General features: G+C 42.1%; 2 long non-coding RNA genes across 2 annotated transcripts in view; one reads left to right on the top strand and one right to left on the bottom strand.

Moving 5' to 3' along the window:
* Positions 1-13,175: 13,175 nt before the first annotated feature.
* Positions 13,176-25,860, bottom strand: part of LOC142406701 (uncharacterized) — a 126,785-nt gene continuing 114,100 nt past the window's right edge. Inside the window, exon 3 of the long non-coding RNA XR_012774671.1 lies at positions 13,176-13,307. This is a non-coding gene — a long non-coding RNA (uncharacterized LOC142406701). The remainder of the gene's footprint in view (positions 13,308-25,860) is intronic.
* LOC142406700 (uncharacterized) lies at positions 15,510-20,761 on the top strand. The gene is made up of 3 exons (XR_012774670.1): positions 15,510-15,571; positions 20,114-20,236; positions 20,400-20,761. It is a non-coding gene; the product is annotated as an uncharacterized LOC142406700 (long non-coding RNA).

Here is a 25,860-nt window from a genome sequence, read left to right as displayed (position 1 = left end):
AGGGTGGTTCAGCTGCAAAGCTCAGTCTTATGGAGTCTGACTTTGAGACTCTGAATGCTCTGTGCTGAGTACAAACTATCCCATTGGCAGAAGAATTAGTTTGGGGTTTTTTTTCCCTCATTCATGGGTACGTCCTTTCCTTACAGCAGGAGATTGTTCATTTTTGCGATAGAATTTGTTGATGTAGTTGGTGTTCTGTCTCTTCTTTTAAAACATCAGGAAAACCCTCCCTGTACATACAAGCATACCATTAAGTACTGTTGGACTTTGGAAGAAAAGGAGATGAAATGGTGCCCTGTTACTTACCTTGCTGGTTATTCTCATGCTCTAAGCAGCCTGTAAATAAATGAGAGCTCAGTCCAAGACAACACAGCTCTTTTTAAGTGGCAGTGGGACATTAATGCCAGCTCACAATAGAGCCCATATGTTTGGACTACAGAATGACAGGTTATTCTGCATTAAAAATGTATTGTCCTGACTGTACATAGTGATATTTTACTAAACAGGCAAATACAAACACATGAACCTTTCCATTCATCTTGATATTGTGCAAATTATGAGGATGTATAACACTATAAGCACCAATTCTGTTAATTATCTAATCACAGGGGTGATAGATTTTTGTAAAGTATAAAGATCTATGGTCTAGTATGAGTGATACTCTATCTGAACACCTCATTTTCTCATGAATGAACTGAGCTTAACTTACAGGTAGAGTTTGGGAGGCTGACACCTGAAGGCTGCACCGTAGCAGTGCTGAGTGAAGTTGACTACATGCCATCAGATGAACACAATTCAAGCAAAACTAATGTCAGCTTCAAATGACTGTGTCTCCCAAATTCAGCCTTTGCCTGACTGGGAAATTTCTGCATTCTAGGTGTGCATTTGCCTCTTCAGATTCATTCAAGATCATTTGTCTCATAAAATATTTTTTCTACCTTTCTGTTAGAGAAAAAAAGTATTAAAAAATAAACAAAATAGTAACAGCTGACTCAAACCTATCAGATGCACTCTTCTTTGGTTGTGTTGCTCTGCTCTGTTGCTCAGTTTGGGGGGTTGAAATGCAGGTAATTTCACATATGTGGGAAATTAAGTGCATGTGCTAAGAGAAAATGAAAGCTTCACAAGTCCACAGTGAAACTGCTAACCCCTGCTTGCATTATGTATTGCGCTTTGTGAAAAAGTATGCTAAACCAAATAAGACTTTCCAACTGTTTCAGTTTCCTGTTATAGAATCATAGAATCATTAAGGTTGGAAAAGACCTCTAGGATCATCTAGTCTAACCATCAACCCAACACCTCCATGCCTGCTAAACCATGTCCCCAAACTGCCACATCTACACGTCTTTTGAACTCCTCCAGGGATGGCGACTCCACCACCTCTCTGGGCAGCCTGTTCCAATGTTTGACCACCCTTTCAGTAAAGAAATTTTTCCTAATATCCAATCTACACCTCTGCTGATGAAACTTCAGGCCATTTCCTCTTGTCCTATTGCTAGTTACTTGGGAGAAGAGAACAACACCCACCTCACTACAACCTCCTTTCAGGTAGCTGTAGAGAGCAAGAAGGTCTCCCCTCAGCCTCTGCTTCTCCAGGCTAAACAACCCCAGTTCCCTCAGCCACTACTCATAAGACTTGTTCTCCAGACCCTTCATCAGCTTCATTGCCCTTCTCTGGACATGCTCCAGCAACTCAATGTCCTTCTTGTAGTGAGGGGCCCAAAACTGAATACAGTATTTGAGGTGTGGCCTCACCAATGCTGAGTACAGGGGGACAATCGCTTCCCTAGTCCTGCTGGCCACACTATTTCTCATACAAGCCAGGATACCATTGGCTTTCTTGGCCACCTGGGCACACTGCTGGCTCATGTTCATCCGGCTGTCAACCAACACCCCCAGGTCCTTTTCTGCCAGGCAGCTTTCCAGCCACTCTTCCCAAAGCCTGTAGCGTTGCATGGGGTTGTTGTGACCCAAGCGCAGGATCCGACACGTGGCCTTGTTAAACCTCATGCAATTGACCTCGGCCCATCGATCCAGCCTGTCCAGGTCCCTCTGCAGAGCCTTCCTACCCTCAAGCAGCTCAACACCCCTGCCAAATTTCGTGTCACCTGCAAACTTACTGAGGGTGCACTCAATCCCCTCATCCAGATCATTGATAAAGATATTAATCAAGACTGGCCCCAAAACTGAGCCCTGGGGAACACTGCTTGTGACCAGCCGCCAACTGGATTTAACTCCGTTCACCACAACTCTCTGGGCTCGGCCATCCAGACAGTTTTTTACCCAGTGAAGAGCACACCCGCCTAAGCCATGAGCCACCAGCTTCTCTAGGAGAATGCTTTGGGAGACAGTGTCAAAGGCTTTACTGAAGTCCAGGTAGATAACATCTACAGCCTTCCCCTCATCCACTAGGCAGGTCACCTGGTCGTAGAAGGAGATCAGGTTGGTCAAGCAGGACCTGCCTTTCACGAATCCATGCTGGCTGGGCCTGATCCCCTGTTGGCCTGCACATGCCTGTTGAGCGCACTCAAGATGAACTGCTCTATAATTTTCCCCAGTACCGAGGTCAGGCTGACAGGCCTGTAGTTCCCCAGATCCTCCTTCTGGCCCTTCTTGTAGATGGGCATCACATTGGCAAGCCTCCAGTCCTCTGGGACTTTCCTGGTTAGCCCGGACTGCTGATAAATAATGGAGAGTGGCTTGGCAAGCTCCTCCGCCAGCTCCCTCAGTACTCTCGGGTGGATCCCATCCAGCCCCATAGACTTGTGAGTGTCCAGGTGGCATAGCAGGTCATTAACTGCTTCCTCCTGGATTATGGGGGGTTTATTCTGGTCTCCATCCCTGTCTTCCAGCTCAGGGGGCTGAATACCCTGGGGATAACTGGTCTGACTATTAAAGACTGAGGCAAAGAAGGCATTAAGTACCTCAGCCTTTTCCTCATCCGTGGTGTCAATGTTCCCCCCTGCATCCGGTAAAGGAGGGAGATTCTCCTTGGCTCTCTTTTTGTTGTTAATGTATTTGTAAAAATATTTTTTATTATCTCTTACAACAGTGGCCAGATTGAGTTCTAGCTGGGCTTTTGCCTTTCTAATTTTCTCTCTGCATGACTTGACAAGATCCCTGTACACTTCTTGAGTTGCTTGCCCCTTCTTCCAAAATTGGTAAACTCTCCTTTTTTTCCTGAGTCTCAGCAAAAGCTCCCTGTTCAGCCAGGCCAGTCGTCTGCCCTGATGGTTCATCTTACGGCACATGGGGACAGCCCACTCCTGCGCCTTTAAGACTTCCTTTTTGAAGAACGCCCAGCCTTCCTGGACCCCTTTGCCCTTCAGGACTGTCTCCCAAGGGACTCTCTCAACCAGTGTCCTGAACAGGCCAAAGTCTGCCCTGTGGAAGTCCATGGTAGTGGTTTTGCTCACCTCCCTCCTTACTTCGCCCAGAATTGAGAACTCTGTCATATCATGGTCGCTAAGCCCAAAACGGCCTCCAACCACCACATCTCCCACCAGTCCTTCTGTGTTTGTAAACAGCAGGTCAAGCGAGGCACCTCCCCTGGTAGGCTCACTTACCAGCTGTGTCAGGAAGTTCTCTCCCACACGTTCCAGGAACCTCTTAGACTGTTTCCTCTCTGCTGTGTTGTATTTCCAGCAGACGTTCAGTAAGTTGAAGTCCCTCACGAGAACAAGGGCTAGCGATTGTGAGACTCCTGCCAGCTGCTTACAGAATGCTTCATCTGCCTCTTCATCCTGGTTGGGTGGTCTGTAACAGACACCCAGCAGGATATCTGCCTTGTTGGCCTTCCCCCTCATCCTTACCCATAAGCACTCGACCTTATCATCCTAATCACCAAGTTCTACACAATCAAAACACTTCTTAACATACAGAGCCACCCCACCACCTCTCCTTCTTGCCTATCCCTTCTGAAGAGCTTATAGCCATCCATTGCAGCACTCCAGTCATGAGAGTCATCCCATCACATTTCTGTGATGGCAACTAAGTCATAGCTATCCTGCTGCACAATGGCTTCCAGCTCCTCCTGTTTGTTGCCCATGCTGCGTGCATTGGTGTAGATGCACTTGAGCTGGGCTATCCATTTCATTGGCATGCCACCCTTAGGCTCCTCTCTAGTGAGCCTGGTGACATCCCCTTCCCCCTTTGAACCTAGTTTAGAGCCCTCTCGATGAGGCCCGCCAACTCATGAGCGAGAATCCTTTTCCCCCTTTGAGATAGCTGAACTCCATCCATCACCAGCAGGCCCGGTGCCGTGTAAACATCCCCATGATCAAAAAAACCAAAGTTCCACCGATGGCACCAGCCTCTGAGCCACGTGTTGAGCAGGTGAGTTTCCCTGTTCCTTTCAGTAGTCTTCCCTGCCACTGATGGGATTGAGGAAAACACTACCTGTGCTCCTGATCCCTCAACCAATCGCCCCAGTGCCCTGAAGTCTCTTTTGATCGCTTTTGGACTTCTCTCCGCAACCTCATCGTTGCCAACCTGCATAACCAATAGCGGGTAATAATCAGAGGACCCTACCAGACCAGGGAGTTTCCTAGTAACGTCCCTAACCCGGGCCCCAGGGAGGCAGCAGACTTCCCAGTGGGATGGGTCTGGCCGGCATATTGGGCCCTCTGTTGCCCTCAGAAGGGAATCGCCTATGACAATTACCCTCCTTTTTTTCTTAACAGAGGCAGTCGTAATACGTGGGGCTGGCTGGTTTACCCTAGGCAACCTCCGGGATGGGCCTTCACCTACATCCTCATTTGCCTGGCCCTCAAGTTCCAGAGCCCCATATCTGTGGTGTAAGGGCAGCTGGGAAGGTGAGGGAGGCCGGGGGTCCGCCTGCCGCCCTGAGCAGAGACCTGTTTCCATTCCCCCCCGTCTCCTAGGTCCCCTCCTTCTGCTTGGTGGCAAGAGGGTAGATATATACAGAAAAAAAAAAATATATATATACAGAAAAATATACCAAAAAAAAAAAAAGTGCTTCCTTTCTGCTGGACCACTTTCACATGTTTTGAACTTCTAGCTTTTTTCTAACTTCTCTTTGTTAAGCGGCAGATCTTCTGTGGTTTGGAAAGATAGTGCTAAAAGGGAGACCGTAATCATGTTTGTGTGCATGTGTGTTATTTCATTAACATATATGCGAAAAACCCCCACCAGTATTTGAATGTAATAAGTAGGACCTTTTTTCCTGTGAATACTTAGTAGCATTAATACATTTTTGCCTATATTGCTTTCTCTTTACATCTGCTTTCAGTGAACCATCTAGGAATTAAGTTTTACTAAGATGAATATTCATTCTTTCTGTTACCTCTAGTGGCTTTGGATCAAGCCCAGAGCATAGTTTCAAGTGTATGTACATGAATATTTACAGGTGCCAAATTTTATATCCACATTTACAAATGCTGCACTAGAAGTGGTTTCTTCCATTTCCAGTCACAAACATGACAGTGCCATATCTCTCTTTTGACCTATCATAACAGCTCCAGTCTGAAATGATGATTATTCATGGAAGACTGTGCATGATCAAAACAGAGTTAAAAAGATTTGGCAAAACAAAATACAGTGAATAATTGTGAATAATAAATTCCAGGAAATTACAGTCTGAGAGCAGGCTTTCCACAGGCTTAAAAGGAACATCAAATAATTTCTTTGTCAGCTCTTCTCAGTATCCACTGCATCAAATTTTGTACTGCAAAACAGTTCACAAAATCCACCATAATCTTTAAAGTGCATCAAACTTCTGACATTACTTCTGTAAAGGGAATAAGCAGTATAAAACTCAGACATGGCATTACCCCCATTGCTCTGTCTCTGCTGCCTATCATTCACAATGGGTATGCAGGATTTCTGAGGACAGTGTATCCATATGACAGCCTGAGATAGTGCCACCAAGGCTGGAGCTGAGCTGAGTTAGCTTCATGACTGATAGAGCAGACTACACAAAAAAACTTATATAGACAGCCGTTGAGACACTAAAAATAGCAGAGGACTGGTGAAGTTACTTTTTGTCTTCTCTCTTATTGCCCATCAGCAAATGCGTTGAGTTTGAAGATATTTAGTACCCACGAGACTGCCAATGTTACAAGCTTGATCTGTCTCCTGTGTGTTGTAATTTTACTGCAATGCTACCAGTGAAGGAATTCCACTGAGTGTCTCAGATCAATGAATAAACAATTACAATGTTATAATAAACCTTTATAATTAAAGCATTAAATTACAAATAGAGAAAAAAGAAAATTATTAAATTAAACTTGGCATATGTTTTTCTTTGGGAGTTCTCTTTTTTTTTTTTTTCTTATTTTTTAAACTGTACTCTCCACAGAGGTAAGCAGGAAAGAATTAGCTTTCTGTTACAGGACAGTCTCCAAACCTGCAGCACTCACCTTTTCAAGGAGGATTTTCCCCATCTCATAAGCAGCTGTTACACTTGCAGGAAAGGCAGCAGTTCACACAGCTTTTCTGCTCCTGGAAAGTAGGCAGAGGCCTGACTCTTCCTTGGCTTAAATTGGTTTCATAAGTCCATGGATGTTAGAAGATTTTTCCACCTGAGCATAATCCTGATTGCAGAGTTCATCTGCCTTAAAGAGCAAGAACATCGGCGTCTGGATTCATGTGTTCGAGTCTCTGCTATGGCACTGGGAAGCTTTATGCCTTCAGGCAAGTCACTTAAACCCAGTGTTTCAATTTATCCTTCTACAAAATAGGTATAAATAATACTGTTCTCACTGGGGTGTTTTGAGGTCAAATTCTGACCTTGTTTCGGCAAAACTAGGAACAGCACTTCTGCAGTTCATGAAATTAGGTTAAAGTAAAATCACTGCAAGTGTCTTTCATTGTAAAGTGCTTTACAAACTACATACATACAATGCAAAACGATGAATTGCAACCAACTCAGGGATAAAGGAGGCAGATCAACTGGTATAAGGGGCTAAACACTGTCATGCAGAGGGTTGAAAAAATCCAAGGATCACAGGAGGAATGTTTAATTTGATTTAAATGGTAATAGCATCTTTCTAACTGCTGTGCAGGGAGACAGAGTGTTGGTGTTAAGATTATATCGGATATCTTTGCACATCAAACAGCAAGGAATTTGACTCACAAGGAAGTTTTTTTCCCTTTGGAACCACTGCTTTCAGTTTGGTTCTGCCACGTCTAAGGCTAAGACCTGTATTTTGCTCAAAAAATGAGGTTTTAGGTGCTGCCAGCACAATCAGTCCCTAGGAATACTACAAAATCCTGTGGCAGTTCCATTCGTCCCCAGTCCCCTTTCCAGAGGCCAGCATGCCACACGCACCACCTGCACCTCTCCCCCGATGCCCTGCCAGGTCCCTTTGTCACCCCTGTCCCCATGCCCCTCTGCCCACCCAGAGCTGGTGAGCTCCCCCTTTTCCCTCCTTCCACTTGTTTCTCACCCTTGCTGCTGCTCACCACGACTCTGATCTCTCGCTTCCTTCCCATTGCACATGCACACATTAAAACATCCACAGCTTTTACTGCTGTGACCCAGGAAGAAAAGGCATGACAATTTCATCCACTGTATTTTTTACCGTTGCAGCTTTCGGTGCTTATGCACAGCCTGCCCCAGGCAGTACTCCCTGAGATATTAGTTGCAATTAAAGAAAAAGAGCAAAGTAATACTGAAACATTTGGGGAAAAGAACAAATATAAATCACTTATCAAGCACTTTTGGGAGCACACAGAAAGCAAACTGCATGTAAATCTGAGCTTGAAAATCAGCTGCTTAAAAAAACAACCATAATTAAAAACAAACAACCCACCCTATGTTGTTATTGTAGTTATTAGCAATTAATCTAAGGAAGGCTTACTTTGTTTCATTTCATGTGCACACACATCTATAAACATGCACGCACCTTTCTTAAAGCAGCTCCTTTGCTTTAACCTTCATTTGTTCTTCACAGCTGGAATAAATGGTTAATCTCTCAGGGGATCATGCATGCTATTTGTTATTGATTTTATAGCTCAATAACATACCAGGGCTGTGAACAGGTGGTATCAGATTAGGAAACAACCACTTAGAAGCAGACACCAGCTGTGCACTTGTGATAAATTACATTTTTTCCCCATGAATTTTATACCTAGTTATAGTTAGTTTACAGGATTTAGCACTACATGGACTGCCTGCTAGTGAGGTAACAGCCCAAAACACAAACTCCTTCCGCAACGAAAGAAGCAGCCTATAGCTGGAGACTTTTCTTTTACAATATTGTATCATAATCATGGATTTGGAAATCATGAAAGGTTTGGCATATACCTTTGTGTTTTGGATTTAACGTAGACACTGAAGTTGTATGAAACAGCAATACACAAATGGTAAATGTGATAACATTAATATGCAGACAACTTGGAACCAATGTATTCTAAGTACAGAGTTATTTTGAAAAAATGGCTTTATTGTTTTTAGAGCTGTTAAAAAGAAATCTCCTTGAAGTCTGTACAGGGAAGAAAATCTCAAAGTATGCATTGCATTCCAAAGATCAGTGTTAGAGTGCTATTCCTACTATTAAAACCTTTCCAAACATCATTTGAATGTAATTAGTTATTGCAAATTTTTTTTTAGAATACAGGACAAACTTTTCTTAGAGAAAAAGATGTGATTGTAAAAAAAAAAAAAATATTAATGAAAATCACTTTGTTTAGCAGAATAAGGGACCTAGAAACATTATGAATAAAGTATATTTCACTCAGAGGTTTTCACTTGCTCTGTTATTTCCCAGTATTGTTTATTATGTTATATACTCACACACAAGACATTCTCCGTCTAACAAAACACATAAAACTACACATGTAAATGCATTCTCCTCTGGTTTTCTGCCAGCATTATGGACCTCAGTTATGTGATACAATCACTAAATCTAGATATGGAAAGATTTGATAATTCATCCTGTGTGTTATTCCTCTGCCACAACAAAATTGTTACCTGATATACATCCAGAGGTGCTGCTCCCTGTGTGATAAGATTATTTTCCCTGGAAATTGTCTAGGCCACTTACATACTTATTGTTTAGGCTAAGCTAAAGTGTCCTGCTGAACTGGTAGCATACTGTAGAAACCTTATTTCTATTCTCTTCTACCCTGGTTAGAAGTTTTCTGATATAAAAAATATTATCCAAGCACAAAACTGATGACAAAACTCATAGACTAATGAATGGGTACTTCATCATGGATGTAATTCTAGCATTAGTGAAAGGTAAATGTGAGGACTGGATTTTGCCATGGGTTCCTATATAAGTTGAAATGAGGGGAAAGTGTAGCAACCCCTCCCCCCCCCTTAGTTTATGAGAACATACTGTAGGAAAACTGAAGTTTAAATTTAAATAGGCTTAAAGATCCCAAATCTGAATATGCTAATCAGATTAAACTGCCATTTATTTGTAAAGTAACCTTACATAAATACACATTTCAGGACTGGACAGTATTTTACCAGCTTTTGGATTTAATATCAGGTGTTCACAAGACCCTGCAAAAAAAAGAAGTTGCCATACTACAGCTAATATTCAGGAGTCAACAGATACTTCTAGAGCTGAGTGAATAATTTAAAAAAATTGAATAACTTATTCAAAACTATGAAATTCATCAACTAAATTACTTGACTAATACATCTATGAATTATGAACTGACTATGCTGGGTGAATAATACATTAATAATTAATATGAAAAATATAATTAAATTCTTCAAATTAATTACTCGGAGAATATGAGAAACCATAATTATTCTCTATACTGTACTCAAAGAATAGAATGCCTGAGTAGTCTGTATGCTCTTCAAGTCTTACAATTTTTCAGTGCAATGTATAGGACATATCTTTATGATTACAGAGTATTGGGGTGATATCTCAAGTATCGCTTCAGGCTAAGAACGAAGAAACATGTCATAATTGAACAAAATAACATATGTTTTAATAGAAATGTGCTAATGTTGGGATGCGTAACACCGCCTAGCTGGCAAAGACTGGCTCTGTCTCTTTGAACAAATTGAGCAAGGAATGCCCACTGGAGGGAATTTTTGACAAGCAGTCAAGTGCTGGGGCTGTGTAAATTGTGTTTGCTAATTCTGACTATAGGTTACTTTTAAACACCATCTTGTATGGTGCCTGCATCAAGAAACGAGCATGATTCAAGTATGTGCAGCGACTCAGCCTCCCTGCCCTCAGTGTTGGTGCCCGGATGCCTGCTCAGACACAGGCGGGGAGCTCTGTCCTCAAGCGCTCCTGCAGTGGAAAGCTCAAGTTTTAGGACCCTGATTTGCAAGGACCTCTGGCATGCTTCTGGATCAAGCCGTACTGCACCCAGCTGTCTAGAAAGGAAGGAAAATGCACACATCAAGGGGCTTAATGTTCATAGGTCTGCTCCAGGACTTGTGCATCGCTTAGCAGTACAGACCAGCCTTAGTGCCCAAACATGTGCACAGACAGCTGCAGGCAGCGTGAACAGCCCATATAGCTGTACTTGCACTCACAAAGTTTGTCACTGCCATGACAACATTACAATGACAACAACTTTTCCTTCTGGGATGGGGGTTAGCTTCCTTCTGGGAAGGGGGGGATGTTGTCTGTAGGGTACTGAGTCCCTCCTTTCTCATAGCAGCAACTTTGCACTGAGCACAGATCATGAGGAGCAGCAGGGAAATCAGCCTTGCAAACTAAGAATGGAAAAAATTACAGGGCTCAGGATCTTTTCTTGCCTGTGGTTACACTTGTCACAATTTCATATAAGTCTGTGCAGTTATTTCCTGATGGACTCTGGCATTCATCACAAAAATACACTTGCATTCTCCATGCAGACATGGTGTAAGGTTATGTTCAAATATGCAGCAATACTCAGAGTGATGTCAGTGAGAGTTATGGCTATGGATGGAGGTCAATGCTACGTGTGGGCCATAGCATAGCTCTAATGAGGACTGCTGTTGAAGACAGCACTTTTTGGGTATCTAAAACACTATGTATTTTAACAGTTGTTTCAACTCTCGTTCAGTGATAGATGGGGGGTTGATTTATCATGCATTAAATATGAACAAAGTTAGCACATTCATTACACTATTACGAATGGAAAATGCCAATTAACCACAAAACTAGGCACATACGCCATCCTCCTGTATACTATTGCTATGTTGAAAGCATGATAAATTTATAAGATTATTTGAGGGAATGAGGAAATCCTACGTATCTTTATCTCCACATGTTTTACTTTGACCAGAAATAGTTTTGCTTTCAAATATAGAACATTTTTAAAGATTCTGAAACAAAACCCCCAACTCAGAAAAAAACCAACCCTTTAAGGATCTACTTCTCCACTTTCACAGCCTACCACACCTACAAACCTCTCCCCCACCCTCACAAACTGAGTATTCAGGTTGAAAAATAAGTTTCCTTAAAGTTTAACATTTCTTTAAAGGATATTTCAGGCATCTTGAAAGTCCATGGTCTGATCTGGCTGGTTAATAGGCAAACAAAAACTGTCCTGAAAGTGTCCCTGACTATAAAGAGAGACCCTAAATTATTTATGCCTTGTTAGTGGATCCATTGCACTGTAATTTCCAATCACTGTCTTCTTAGTCTCTCATACGTATCCCAAACCAGTATTTATCACCTAAATTTTCCCCATTAGCCTCAATCTCAGCAACAAACTCCCAGTTTCCCTGTGCTATTCTAGAGGTCAATTCTTTCAGTTTGTGAAAGATTCCAATTATGTGGAATAACTAATAAGATATCCATTTAAACTGATTAAACACAGCCATTTTTATTCCCTGCACTCCTTTCCATTTCCAGGAATCAAACACTCTAGCTAGAGAGAATACATGTTTCTGGGACCTTAGCTGTGCTTCTTTTTCAGTAATCTTCAGTATATTACCACAGTGTAGGAGTCTTTAGAAATGAAAAAGTTGCTCTCCAAAGGGACAACTACTTCTACAAAAGCAACTGGTGATGTTTACGTACGACTTTCTGTAACCAGCTTTCTACTTCCTTCCCATCTCCCGGCCTGAGACACGGTTCTGTACATAGGCTTGAAATTGGCAATTACATCGTAATTCTGCTAGGCACTGAGCATCCTCTTCAAAATGCTGAGTCTCCTGGAGTGCTAATGACATCAGTGGGAGTGAAGAAGCTCAGTTCCCCACGGGGCTGAGGCACAGCTTCTTTCACTGGGGATTTCAAGTCCTGTTTATTCCTACGGATTCTCATGCCCTATCAGTCCTTGAAGGTGACACAGGAGAAAACATGATGACAACAGGGCATGACAAATCTCAGGGAAGATTTGAATGTAAATACTCTCCCGTGAAATGTAGATATTATTGGAATAACCTGAACAAATCACAAAATTGGCTGGCAAGGGCATGGTATCATTATCACAGTGCAATATCTTCAAGGAGAAAGTGTGTAAGGCCTTTTAGAAGATTTATTACATTTCTGAAATGAAATAAAATATTAGACCTCTAAAATTTTTTATTTAGATTCTATCAGTAACTCCCTACATTCCTTCTCCCCGCCCAATGAATTAACCATTATCATATTTTTGTCTGAGATAAAAATGAGTGATCTGCTTTTGATCAAAAAAAAAAAGAAAGACAAAGAAAAAGAAACCTTCTGCATAACTTTGAACTATGAGTCAGCCTTGGAGCTCTCATTAAAAACTCCCTAACTTAATCACAGAACACAGTCTCTGTTGTCTCCAGACTGCAGAGTGAGATTCCTGACAATTACTTAAAGCCAAAATTGGGGGGGGGGGGGAGGGGAGCATTATTATTATCATAACTTAAGACACAGGTGTGCTGTGATCACAGTCATCCAAGTTAGAAGTTGCAAATTTCTGAACTTTGCTCCATCACCAAATCCCTATGCTGACTTCTGGCAAATGGTATTCATTCTTCACCTCATTTCACCAGTAGAAAGTTTCTAGTAAATGCTTACTGTGCTGGAGTATCATATTTGAAAGTAGTCCTACAGCTTTGGATTTGTATTTGTAGGAGCAAACACCGTAATACAGTGCAAGGCAATTTGAAGAGAAGAAAGCATCTGTTGCTGGAGCAACTTTCTTTATAGGTCTTTGCTCAGGACTTCTCTTTCTGGTATAACAGGCAACAGTAATGTTGGTAAGGTTTCCAATTATAAAGCAAAATTAACTTTTAAGAAAATTCTTTATTACTGTTTCTTTACACTTTATGCAAAAAATTGAACACAACATAGACAATGTGAAGGTTCAGACAGAAATCTGTGCAAAATTCCATCACCATTACTGGATTCTTGTGCTGCTGATGAGGAGGAACCTGATGGTGGTTCAGAGAGGAAAATCTTCTGAAAAACAAGAGGGCAGCAAACAATGTGGGAAGTTAGAGAATGAGGCAATGTGTGAGAAAAAACATCTCTTTGAATGAGTCATAAAATGCTCTACAGAACAGGACTTTAATGTGTATCTTTAAAAATAAATATTTCTCCATTTTTCTCAGGATGTTTCTGATTCAGTCTGATATACTTACGGTTCAATCAGAAATGCATAAATGCTGCCATTTGTAGTCATATTCACAGACAATGCCATCCAAACTAACTCAGGGAGATTTGAGAGCACAGACACAGCCCCTCCCCTCCATTGCTCACAGGGTGAAATGGAGGTTGGAATTCAATGGCTGCAGACATAGGTCACTGTAGCCACTGAACCCCTCTACGGCTCTGCTTTTGTTGGGTGCCTTTGGACCCTAGGATAAGCTTGGCTAGAGATGTTCCCCTTTTATGCTGAGAAAAAGGTGAGAGTGCTTTCTTTCTAATGACACAGATAACACTGGGCATTCTGGTGCTATAGAAAGGGTAAGGAAGCTGGCTGGTTAGGCAAGACACTCCGAAAGGGCAGCAGGAGTGGGAAAGATGATAAAAGCAGAGAGCTCTGGAGCTCAGAAAAACGAGTAGTGGCCACCATGTACTGTAAGAGCAGACATTCCAATAAGTATGTGTTTTTCTTTGCTCTCTGGACTTCTCCACACCCACTCCTTAAGTATGACGTGTAGAAATAGAAAACAAAATGATCAAGCACTGGATTCACTAAGGGGTTTAGTGTAACCAGGTTGGCATTGGTTGAAACTGAGCAGAAGGGTATCCACAAAGACAGAGCTTAATATGGAGGTTCTGATTTAGCTGGTGGCCTGCACTTCCCCATCGAAACAGCGCTTTTCCAAATGACCAAATAGGGTAGTTTTTACCTTCTCTAGAACAGGCAAATTTCTCTGAATAGACAAAGAGGATACAAATCTGTTGAAGTAATAAACATGAAAACAAGTGTGATGGGGAAAGCTGTTTGTTAGGAACCACACATCCTTTTAGGTTCTTTGAGCTCCCCTGTCTGCCTCTGATTCTCACAGGAGCTGCAGCTAGGATTTTCACATTTCATCAGTCTTAATACTAGCAGCTATGAGCACACCATTAATGAACTTGTAACAGTTTCACCCCTAGCAATGGATAAATTCTTCAAGGCTACTTCCCTTGGAAAAATACTGACAGCTCAGTTTTACTTAAGGCAGAAGCTGAGATTAGCACCAACGATTATGTGGTCATATATATAAGGACCGTTAAATGCTGGCTCTGCCCCAGACTGGCTTACTTTTATTTCTGTATTTAGCTCATTTTTAGCAACCTCTCTACATCCGACTATTAAAATGAATCAAAATACTGTGGGCTCACAAGCCCATTACCTAACATTTTCTGCAGTCATTTTCAACAGGTTAAGGCAGGTATACAACCAGCCAGGGTTCTCCATAGGATTCCAGCTGTGGAAGTACTCTGTGCTGTAATTAATTATACTAAGCCAACACACAAAACCAAGCATATGTGGGCCCAGCTATCACTAAAACATGGGCTTGTATGCACCATACTTCTAAACGGTCACTGACTGCTCTAACTGTAACAGCACAAATCTACCAACAGAAAAGGGATAAGATAAAAAATCTTAAAAAAAATCCATTTTTATCTCTAGGTTTATTTAATCACTCATTACTTTATACAACATCACTAGGACACCCTATTGGATATATTGATTCAAAGCATTTTGTTAGACATTAAAAAGTCAGTAAAAAAAAGTATAGCATGAGATGGTTCAGCCACAGCCATATGGGATTGTTATTGAAACCTGGAAAACGGAGTTGCAATGTAAGCAGTCAAGTCAAATAAGTACAATGTGGCTTCACTTCCAGATGTTGTTTCTTCGCATTTACCCTTCACCTTGCTACCCTTACCCCTCATCATCCGAAGGCCCTTTGTGGATACCGAAAAAATTCAGACCCTAGCCCTGGTTCTTACACATGCACATAGGAAACTGGAAAAGGTATTGCACAGTGGAAGCCATTGCCACCTGTGGGAGTGACAGCTTCAGGCAGCAGGTTAATGTTTCTGTACTGGCTGTGCAATCAGCAGAGAGAGAAAGGACAACTCCACCCTGGAAGGAGTCAGAGCACCAAAGTGGCGCTTCTGCCCTGAGCCCCTCTCTGGAGGAATTCATTTGTCTTCATTAGCAATACAGGGAGCCCAGGGAAACAACCCTCTTAACTGATACAGCTCCATTACCTGGTTAGAAGGTAAGTGATGTAAATATACCCTCTCTCTCCTCCTTCTGCTCCCTCCACATTTTTCATTATCAGCGTGTTGCAACATCCAGGCACGTTACAGGACTCAGAAAAAGCTACACAAATCTGTGGGCAGCAAAGATGCTCAGTACTCAAATCTACATTTTTAAGATTAAATTGAGCTTTCTAGGATTTAAGCCCCCATGTTTCAGGACATAATCTAGCTCTATAGTGGTCTCTAAGGGGGAACATTTCCTAGGCCAATGTATGGCATAATTGTTCTGCAAGGTTACTTTTGCTTTCCTCCAAAGCAACCGGTATTAGTGTACACATGAGATGGACCAGGGACAAGGACATCTGAACTGTTTCAGTATGGCAGTCCCTATTTTGCTGATTAATGGGTGACTCTGTTAGGTTACGATAAACATGTATACAACAACAACACATATTTTCCTGTGCACATGGCAGTGATCAAAATGTACTCAAGCATTGCTTAGCCTTGACCTAGCTAGGTATCAGATGAACTGTACCTTTGTCAACAAGTGCTTTCTTGCGAATACCACAGAGTATTTGTAAGAAATGCACCATATTGCTGCAAGCACTGTAAAGCACTGTTTTTGTGGAAGCACCACACTTTCCAGCTGGTTGGACCTCTGCCTCTACTAATGCATGGGGTTATGCTGCAAGCATACGCTGCAAGCACTTACTAATATGTAGGCTGAATTTTACTTTTTCATTTCACTGACCAAAAAGGGGTTACTTGCACTGTAATGATAAGAGGCCTGGAGTCCAAGGAGGTAGCTCGGCATTGCCACAAGCAAGTGATACATCATACATAACAGAGTTGTATCACACCTTGTCGTGGTATGTGTGAGGAGTAAAGAATTTGTTGTGTGCTTTACTCAGTCACTCTGGCATTATAGTCCTGCTATGCAATAATAAAAGTGAAGTCATCAGGGAAGTCACAGAGGGGGCTCTGGTGACTAAGTCCAGAGTCTCCCTAGGATACTCATTTGTTATGGGGCTCTTTCACAGCTAAATGGATGGGAAAGTAGCTCATGATCTCTTGTTTCTTTAAAGTGTACTTGTCACAGAAAAGAAATAAGAGATTTTCAGTTTATGAGAGTTGAGGCAACCTTTCAGGAGTCCAGTTATTTATTTTTTTTTTCTCTCTGTTAGAGAAGTATTAGAATAATATAGGAAACAAAAAATTTCTTCATCATACTGGCAACAGGTCATTGCTGCTACTGAGTGCTTTTCATCCAAAGATCTCAAATATGTTTCACCCTGGAGATGGCACATGTTGTTACAAGAGATGCATGAAAAAATATATAACTTTAAAATAAAATAAAGTAAGCTTAACCCATGTAGTTTTCCACTTCATCCACTTCCCTTTGTGGGTTTCCATTAAATGTTAAACCATATCTATATTAAAGTGGGCCCTTTGCATCAAAGATACTAATAATCCAAAAGAAAAACATTTCAGATGCTAATTTTTCTTTAATAAATAACATTTTGCATGAAATACTAGAAAAATAAAATTTTTGATTGTACATAAAGTTTTTGAATGACCAAAGCAGATACTTTCCCTTCCCAGTGCAAAATATTTTTTCCAGGTAGATGGGCCTAGGAATTGACTGGGGAAGTGGACAAAAAAATAGATGGAAAGTTGGCTGGATCATTGAGCTCAAAGTATGGTACAAAGCAATATGAAGTCCAACTGGCAGTCAGTTACCAGTGGTGGTGTTCTGGGATTAATACAAGCCCCAGTATTATTCAGTGTCTTTATTAATGACATTGGATTATGGGACAGAGTACACTCTCAGCAAGTTTCTGGACAATATCAAACTGGTCAGTCCCTGAAGGACAGGGTTGCTATTCAAAGGGATATAGGCAGGCTGGAAAAATGGGCTGATGGGAACCTCATGAAGACGACCAAAAGTAAATGCCAAGTCCTTCTACTGGGGAGATATAACCCCATGCATTAGCACAGGCAGAGGTCCAACCAGCTGGAAAGGAACTTTACAAAAAATGAGCTGGGGGTACTGGGCTGCTGTGTTGTTTTGAGTTCCACAGTACAAGACAGACACTTGTCCACAGACTTTGAGCAAGTCCATCAGAGGGCCACAAAAGCTGTTGGAGGCTGGAGCCCATGGTGTGCAAAGAGAGGCTAGGAGAGCTGGGCTTGTCCAGCCTGAAGAAGGGAAGGCTGAAGAGACACCTTATTGCTATATATGCTAATGTTACAAGTTGGGGTAGAGAAGACTAAACCAGGCTCTTCTCAGAGGTGTACAGAGGAAGTTTCACAGAATCATAGAATGGCACGGAAGGGTTGGAAGGGACCTTTAAAGATCATCTAGTCCAACCATCCCATCTTTCACTAGATCAGGTTGCTCAAAACCCCATCCAACCTGACCTGGAACACTTCCAATGATGGATGTCCTGGTTTCGGCTGGGATAGAGTTAATTTTCTTCCTAGTAGCTGGTATAGTGCTGTGTTTTGGATTTTAGTATGAGAATAATATTGATAACATGCTGATGTTTCAGTTGTTGCTAAGCAGTGCTTACACTAGTCAAGGACTTTTCATCTTCCCATGCTCTGCCAGGCGCACAAGAAACTCAGAGGGGGCACAGCCAAGACAGTTGATCCAAACTGGCCAAAGAGCTATTCCATACCATACGATGCCATGCTCAGTATATAAACTGGAGGGAGTTGGCCAGGGGGTAGCGATCGCTGCTCGGGGACTGGCGGGCATCGGTCGGTGTGTGGTGAGCGGTTGTATCACTTTTTTTTTCTTTTTCCTTTTTCCTTGGGTTTTGTTCCTCTCTCTCTCTCTTGTTGTTTTCCTTCTCATTACAATTTATTATTATTATTATTATTATTTTGTTCCAATTATTAAACTGTTCTTATCTCAACCCACGAGTTTTCTTATTTTTGCTCTTCTGATTCTCTCCCCCATCCCACCGGGGGTGGGGAGGGTGAGCGAGCGGCTGTGTGGTACTTAATTGCCAACTGGGGCTAAACCACAACAATGGGACATCCACAGCTTCTCTGGGCAGGATGAAAGGCAAAAGACATAAGCTGGAACATGGGAAATTCCAATTTGGTATAAGGGGAAAAAAACCCAGACCACCAAGATGGTGGTCAAATACTGCAACAGGTTGCACAGAGAGGCTGTGGAATTTCCATCCTTGGAGATGTTCAAAACCTGACTAGGCATGGCCCTGAGTACCTGATCTGACTGCAGCTGCTTTGAGCAAGCATTTGCGTTAGGTGACCTCTAGTCCAGCCTGTTATTCTTTGATTCTGTGAGGAGCTTCACTCCTCATATTCTCCTCAACATAAGAACATTTAGAAATCAAACCATATCTGGTCCTGAACACCCATATAACAGTAAATGAGGACATATAAAGCAGTAATTATTTCTTTTTTGAAAGGGAGACTAATGCATAATCCATTGTACTCTTCAGTTTATTTGAAAAAAAATAATGAATTAAAAAAAAAAGAGAAGAAACAAACACGCAGACTTTGATGTCCTTTCTGAGAAGCCGTATGAGTCAGTGATAGGTATTAGTTCTTCAGCAAATTTTTATTCTCTTCTTGATACTCAGGCCTGGAGTCACCTCGCTTAATTGAAACAACTGTATCCTCCCTTATCATCAATGGAGGGACAGAAGTGTAATCCCAGACCTTAGGTGGACTACATAATTATCTAACAGTGTGTTTCTATCGAACTGACAGTAGAAGGGACCTTAGAAAGACTACATTCCCAACCTTAGTTAAGCTTAGGTAATAGAAAGGGCTTAACAAGGCCATACCTTTGAGCAATTTCTCATGGAGTAGTAGTCACCTCATTCCCAATGCAATGTTTTTTAAAGCCACGAATGTCCCAATATAGGGATATTCTCACCCCCGTTTTTTATGTGGGAAGGGCCTTCTGATGAGACTAGAAAGATCCTACAGAATGATACCTGTGCTGGTGGCAGAAAGAAATGAAACAAAGAACAAAACCAGGCATTGTTACCCCAGCTGCAGTGTATGAACTCTGTTTAGTTCTCATGGGTAAGGATAGTAGCCAGCCTGAATGTCAAAGAAAAAGACAGCATCAGCAAAATGATATTTCCAGGATGAAGTAGCTCATATAGTAAGAAAGTTTAAGGACTCAAAGAGAGATCAGCAGCTTCACTGGGATTGTATTTCACTATGAGGAAAATTCTTGCAGGTGCTTGAAGCCATCAGGTTTGTGGATCCTGAAGGTAGAATGGAGGATGACTGCAGCTTAAGTGAGCTCTTCAGTTAGGTGCTTCTCAAAGGATAAGCTTCTGCTTCAAGAAGCCAATTGGCATTCACTGTCACAAGACAGAGGGAAGCATCATAAATTATACATTCACAGACTTCAAAAAATTCTGAGAAAAAAATAAGTAAATGGCTGGATGATGAAACAGTTTGAAGCTCCAAGCCCAACTCTTCAAAGATATCTGCACAGCAATTTGCCACACTGAGCTGGAATAAACAACCACCTTTCTGATAAAAGCCACTTCTTGCCCTTGTAGGTGTATTTCTGCTTTTTGAACATGTTGGAAAAAGGGACACGAGGAGTTGTGCAATGGTGAAGGTGGAGTGAGGATCCATCGGCTTCAGTGGAACTATTTGGACTTTCACCAACTGAGACAGAGGTACCGATTGTTTTGGTAAAGGAGAGTAGTCACTCCACCTAAGTCTACTCCTTTTAGTTACTTAATTCAGAGCTCCAGAGCTCCCTTTGTATGGAGTATAGATTTCCAACCTAATTTAGATGTCTGGAGTTAGTCACCGTGAATCTTCATTCTGTCCTTGTAGTTGAGCATTGGCAGTCATTCAGCAGCAGTGAGTATGAATGAGGACTTCCTGAGACCAAGCAGAGGCCAGTCCTCCAGACTATGTTCAAACCAGCTGGTGATTCTGACCAAAAAACTACACTCAGAGAGTCACACTAAGCAGAGGAATACAGCTCCCAGCCACTTCTAGCCAGGGAACTGCCAGAAAACATGCACCATTCTGACTGGGAAGGTGAAAACTCTGTCACGTCTCTGTCCATGTAAAAATGAGAGCAACACACAGAAATGTGCTAGCACCCGGGAAAAGAAGATCAATCATATTCACTGACACAAAGCTGCAAACATAATAGTATTTTGCATATGGAATGTAGAAGGTGAGACATTGTTTTCCTGGGATCAGTTCCCCACAAGTAAGAAGTAATTAAAGATACTACAGCTTTGCATTTCCACTGTCTCCCTCCGCCTTCCCTCCCCCTTAAAAATCCAGTCCGGGGTGTAGGAAACATAATCATATTGTTTAACTTTGTTTCTTGGGACACATGATTTTCATTGGCATACAAATCAAGATAATTTCTTTGGAGAAATCATCCTGAAAGCTGAAATGATTAAAAAAAAAATAATACATATATGAGACTTCTAAAATACAGGGTTTTTTCCCTTACAGGACAGTTTACTAAAGGCTGCCATATGACCAAGAGTTATGTTGCAGCTGTTCTAAAATAGGATATGGCAACCTCTTTAAGCCTGAAGAAACCCATCATAGTTTGTGTCAGCTAAGCCCTATTGGGTTTCTGTGTGTAAGCAGTTGGATACAGGAAACTGCTGTCTGCTAAATGGTCCATTCAGCTTCTGTTTAGGTCTATATGTACTCACCCACATTGCAGCATTTGAAACTGGAAAAATATGTATTTCCTGATTCAGTTAGGAAGGTGTAAGGGTGACATGATCCTTTAACAACTAGAAGGAAACGGTGAGAGTGCAGAGAGTGCAGATCAGAATGCAACTCTAGCCCTATCTCTTAGGAACCAAAAATGAAAGGCAAATGTGGTAGGAAAATCAGGTGGGCACGGCTTTAAGAGCCATAGGCTTCAGTTCTAGTTCCTCCTCGCATAACTTATAGTGACTCAGGTCACAATCTCAGCTAGGGGAAGTTACTCAGAAAGAAACCAAATTTCCCATTTCACCTCTGAAAGTTAAATTGAAAAATAAGGGATGATTAAAAAAATTGAACAATTCTTCAGAAAAGACAAATCTAATAAAGTGGGGAATTGTGACTCCTAAAAAAAATTATAAGAATATGAATCATGTAATGAGTACGGGCATAATTATGCTAATGGAAACAGTCATGTTACTCTGGGAATGATTATGCTAAGCCTCTGAGCATGCCCTATATAAATTAGTGGTTTCCTTAAACCTGAACAGTCTGAAATGAAAATAACTGTTCTTGCAGTGAGAAAAATAGAGAAGTATGGGGAAGGGGAGGGCAAGGTCATATCCCTCTATCCAATCTAATATGACTATAAACATTTCAAAGCTATTGTGTATATCCCATGCTAGGTACCAATCCTGTTTTACCAAAGTGGAGCATGGGAATGTTGTCAAACCCCCAGTCTAGAGGTAATCTCAGATCATTATTTAGTGCTTGCTTTAGAAAAACAGACAGAAAAAACCAACAACCCATCTCTAATTCGATTCAGCAGAAGCCCTAAGGAACAGATTATGCCTCTAGATAAAGGTCTTGATACTATCCAACAAATATAGTTGCGAGGGAATTACTCCTCCCCTAGAACAAGAAGGCCACAATCTGCTCCAGCCTTACAATGTGGGACGCACGACACATCCTCTGCATCAGCTCAGTTGTTAACACTTGGTAACTTCCTACTCACTGCAGTCCCTTCCCGCTCACAGCGGGGTGGGAAGCTCCTGCTTTCTTCTATGGAGTGAACCTAAGAAAGAACTCAGGAGGGCATACAATAACACAGGGAACTTCGTATCCCATTTATTTAGACATCCTGACCTTGACTTACGTAAAAGGCTTAGGATTGCTGTGAGAAAATCTATATTTTTCACCTTTTTACTTTAATTTTTATTCAAAAAAACTGTTGCCTCCTAGCCTTGATGTATATTCTCAAGAAGTGTAAAGGAACTCTAAAGACGGTGATTATTTTCCTTAAGAACAGAAGGATCAAAGACATTTCAGATGAAATTTGAATTAAAACACCAGGTTGGCTCAGCACTTCAAACTGCAACACTATCTCCATAACTGGAGCGATGTCAAGAGCAGAGCCGTGTTTGTTTTGCAGAAGCATGTTACAAGCGAACGCAGAATCACCGAGCAGACCATGGCACAAAACGCCGCGCTCCTCTGGCAGCAGCTGCTTTGGGGGCAAAGAGGGCTGATGCTCTGAGAGACAGGGAGATTCGGTGACTCCACCAAGGCATCGCTGCGGTGTAGAGGAACAGATCTCCTGGAAGGATAGCCAGCAGTGGTCTGTCCAGCCCTTTCCAGGCATCTAACACCGTGCCTGCTGCTACGTCCCTCCAACGCACCGGGACCTCCTGCTGCAGCCCAGCATGACTGAGCCATGGCAATGAACACAAAGAGCCTCTCTCATTTCTCCGTTCTTAATTGTTTTAGGGTGCTGCCTGTGTCTTTGAAATATAAACACATATTCCTTTCTTCTGTGTGAGTAGAATAACAACATTTACACATGAGGTGCCCAGGGAAAAGGAGGCTCCTCTCCCCTCGCCTCCCTCTCAGCACCTTCCATTATTTTTCTACCTGAAAACAGCTCATAAAAATCTGAATCCCCCACCCAGGATTTTTTGCAGCTGAAGGGAAATAGCTGTTATGGGCAGATTAATTTATCTTGCTTACTCCAAGTAACATCATATTTCATCGAGTAGCATCAAAATAGCCCAGTAAGACACATTCCTCAAATAATGTGATATTGAATCATAATGTTTTTTTTTTTTTCCTACGAGTATACCGAAGCTCTCTTACAGCTCCTTGACATCTTACAAGAGTCACAGGAGATTTTACCACAGCACTGGATGTCCCTAGTATCTTAAAACAATGTATTTCAAAATACTTAATTGGCATCTTGAACCAATTAAAACCACTTTTCTCTACTGCAGTCTAAGCAATTCTTGATACAGAGCTTTTCTTTTGTTTTCAACTCTCATTTCTTTCTTGTTTTGGCAGGAAAATATTTTAAGTGATTTTTCTTTATCAAGGGAAAAATGTTTTACCTCTATTTTCCTCAGACTCAAAAATGGTTACACTCAAGCAAGGTTAAAAAAATCACACAACATTAACATTTAGGCAATGACAAGCACAGAACTTTTCTGCTATAACAGAATAAGTTTCTAAAAGTCACGAGAAGCTGAACTGAAAGTATGTCAGCAATTTCTGCTGCTCCTGCTCTCCTGCCAGAGACAGGACGGGATGAAAATATCTAGACCTTGAGAGCTTTTCAGTTCAGGAGGCAGCAATTCCAAATTTAAATTCAGACCTTTATCAAAACAACATGACTAGAATAAACACCCCACATCAGGCTGGACAAACCATAAGTGTGAGTCATGAGCAGGAGGAGTTAGGACCAGTAATTCATAACCTACATCTGACCACTGAAACTCTGGACTCACCTATTCTCTGTATCACTACAGACTACTGAGAACAAAGTGTCATCTTGTAAATTTAAAGTTGTGGTTCCCAAAATCGGATCAGTGAGACCAGGTGGTCCCTGGAGCTTTCCTCTGTGAAATTGTGACGGTGTGCTTCCCCCGCCCCCGACCTTTGTCTCCTGCATCCCTGCTTAGGTGATAATCACCAGTGGTGATTGTAATGGATGCATCTGGTCACCATCGGCTCAAAGTGGATTCAGGAGACAGATAACAACACAATAGACTAAGGGTTGGGCTATTAGCCCAACAATAGCCTGTGTTGGGCTATTGTGTTGTGCACCCACCCGAGAAACTAAAATCTGTGGTCGGCATGCGAATATGACTATGGGTCAATCATCTTACCCCCATAAATAGCGAGCAGCCCAAGAGCCCTTTGAGCTCTCCTGCACGGCAGCGGGCTGCACGCCAGGATCTCCCCTTGAGCAGGGACGCCTCTCAAGGTTACTCCTCGAGGTTGAGAGATTCCTTGCTGCCAGAGATCCTCGGTAAGTGACTGATAGCATGCTAAACTTTGAAACCTTAGCTAAGTGATATAAAGGATTGATTGCGCATATATAATCCTTTAGACATAAACCGTTGACCAAGTCTGGGACTAGGACTGGATCTAGCCGCACCTAGACTTCTCTCTGAGAAGGAGTTTAGAAAGCAAGGGGATCCTTTTCCAAACCTCATGACTCAACGGGAGGGTCTCCCCGACAGTTTTGTCTGACCCTGTCCTCTATGCAGTAAATAATCAAGTGCACCTCGCCATCGAATCTTGTTAAAACACTGTCGCATTGAACTTTGTTAACTCCCTATTCTTTATCAATAAACTACATTTTTACTTCTCTCTTGCGAGTGAAGGGCACCCTCACTCCATCTGCAACAGAAATACAGGGTGATGCTTTGGCCTGTTTGCTGTTACCCATAAACTGTGCAAAGGCACATACACATCTTCCTAACACCTCTTTTCCAAGTTGTTAATATTATCTGTTCATATATGTGAGGAAGGGTAAGATGCACGCAACTGTAAATAGAAGAGTAGAGGTGTCAGTGAGATACTGTCTTCATAGAGCTGTGACCTGTGAAGTTTGAGTATGTAGAAGCATGAAGAACATGCTTAGCCCCAGTACCCTTAATCATAGAATCATGGAATCATAGAATCATTTAGGTTGGAAAAGACCTTTAAGATCATCAAAAGTGCAACCATAAATGTAACAATGCAAGTGCACCACTAAACCATGTGCCTAAGCACCACATCCAAATGTCTTTTAAATACCTCCAGGGATGGTGACTCAACCACCTCTCTGGGCAGCCTGTTCCAATGCTTGACAACCCTTTCGGTGAAGAAATTTTTCCTAATATCCAGTCTAAACCTCCCCTGGTGCAACTTGAGGCCGTTTCCTCTCATCCTATCACCTGTTACCTGGGAAAAGAGACCGACACCCACCTCACTACAACCTCCTTTCAGGTAGCTGTAGAGAGCGATAAGGTCTCCCCTCAGCCTCCGCTTCTCCAGGCTGAACAACCCCAGTTCCCTCAGATGCTCCTCATAAGACTTGTGCTTTAGAGCCTTCACCAGCTTCATTGCCCTTCTCTTGGACACCCTCAAGTACCTCAATGTCTTTCTTCTAGTGAGGGACCCAAAACTGAACACAGTATTCGAGGTGCGGCCTCACCAGTGCCAAGTACAAAGGGATGATCACTTCCCTAGTCCTGCTGGCCACACTATTTTTGATACAAGCCAGGATGCCATTGGCCTTTTTGGCCACCTGGGCACACTGCCAGCTCATATTCAGTCAGCTGTCAACCAACAC

This window comes from Mycteria americana, chromosome 2, assembly GCF_035582795.1.
Source record: "Mycteria americana isolate JAX WOST 10 ecotype Jacksonville Zoo and Gardens chromosome 2, USCA_MyAme_1.0, whole genome shotgun sequence".
Classification (NCBI taxonomy): Eukaryota; Metazoa; Chordata; class Aves; order Ciconiiformes; family Ciconiidae; genus Mycteria; species Mycteria americana.
Note: the sequence above shows the minus strand (reverse complement) of the source record. Positions and strands in the feature narration are given on the sequence as shown.